Source organism: Hyperoodon ampullatus (genome assembly GCF_949752795.1).
Source record: "Hyperoodon ampullatus genome assembly, chromosome: 2".
NCBI classification, from domain to species: domain Eukaryota; kingdom Metazoa; phylum Chordata; class Mammalia; order Artiodactyla; family Ziphiidae; genus Hyperoodon; species Hyperoodon ampullatus.
In genome coordinates this window covers 121,004,694-121,006,530 of record NC_136915.1, presented here as the reverse complement: position 1 = coordinate 121,006,530, position 1,837 = coordinate 121,004,694, and positions in this window count along the sequence as shown.

The following is a 1,837-nucleotide window of genomic DNA, read 5'->3' as shown; positions in this document are numbered from 1 at the left end:
AGTCTCCTGTTAATCTGAAGGAATTGAAAACAAAGATCAGAAACATGGCACAACTAGCAGTTTTCATTATCTAGAAGCTGATAAATATAAGGACAAAATTAACAACCCAAGGTTGAACTATATTCATAGTAGTGTTAACTACCATCAAATCATCAAACATCCTAGTAAGATAACATTAAAGACAAATATATATATATATATATATATATATCTCCTAAAATAACTTTTATTCTAAAGCAACACAGTCATTTTCTAGTTTTCCTAATGCTGTTTTCTTTCATATGGGAAAGAAGACAGGTTGAACAGACAGATGAGAAACTTCTTTAAATCTGGGGGGCACAGAGTTTAATAAGATCTATCCTAAGAATTAATCCTCAAAGCAAGATATATAGGCTACACTATCAGCAGAATCTATACACAAACCACAGCAAAACAGCATAAATAATAAAACTGTACTCTGATTTAACATTCTATTCAATGTACACACAGTGAGATGATTAATAAGGTTTGAGATGTAAGTAGGAAGAGAGAGAGAAAAAAAAACAGCTGTAATTGGCAGGAATTCCAATCACTAGAGTGAGAACTTGAAAAATAAAATAAAATAAAACAAAAAACCACTTCCCCTAATGTCCTCAGATAGTAAAATATTCCCACCTGTGTTCTCCTAGAGCAGTAGTTCTCACAACTTTGGATACACTTTTGGTTGTCAGGACCAAAGTGAGGATGCTACTGGAATCTGGTGGGTAGCAGGTCCAGCATGTTGCTAAACATCCTGCAATGCATAAGGGGGCCAATCAACAACGAAGAATTACTCAGTTCAAAATGTCAATAATGCTGAGGTTAAGAAATCCTACCCTACAGCTAGCACTGAACTCTGTTATAATACTTGCCACAGTGTATTGTGATAATGTTTATAGAATTCTAGCACTGCATTGTGAGCCAACAGTAAGCTAAGACACTTTCATTTTCTCCATATCTCTAGCTATGCCTAACAGAATAGCAATAGTAACAGTAGTAGTAGAAGCAGCACCAACAGAAGCCACTTTCTCCACCACTCAGTTAACAATACTTGGTTCATTACTTATGGATCTCCTACTCTCTAGGGAAGCAGTGTGATCCCAGAGATCCAAAGTGAATACACTCACTTTTGCAAACAAACTGAAATGACCCACAGTTCTGGAAATCTATTTCTTTAGGCTCCTAATGTTTCTCCTAATGTTAGGGTTAAAGGCAGCTTTGTCAACTTTAACCACTGACAAATGCAGGAAGCCATTCTAAAAGATGAGTAACAAATAACTTCTCAGTTCTGCTTAGACACTTGCAAACATCACAGAATTCACTGTCTCAAGGAGACTTTCTGTCTACCTTAGTATGTCTCTAATAATCAGATAACTCTCTCTCATACTGTGTAGAAATATGTTTGTTGTAACTCTTACCTTCTAGTCCTACTTCTAGTCACTGCAACTACATAGAATATATTAATCCTTTGTTTTTATGACTCCACTTTCAAAAACGTGAAGAAAGCTATCATATCTCTGCTTAGCCCTGTCTTGTCTAAGGTAAGTATAATTTAAGAATAGCCACTCCTTTTATGACTTTGTTTTAGAAAGTCTACCATTCTACTCACTTTCCTCTAAAACTGTTTTGTCAATGTCTTCTTAAAGTGTAATGCTCAAATTGAACACAATACTCCAGATATGGTCTGCTTAGGGCAGAATATCAACACAGTTGATGATGGTCACTGCTGATCTTGTGGTACTACAACACTTACTGACAAATATATATATGTGTGTGTGATTGACTGAAACTCCCAGAACTTCTTCAACGTAGCCCGCTT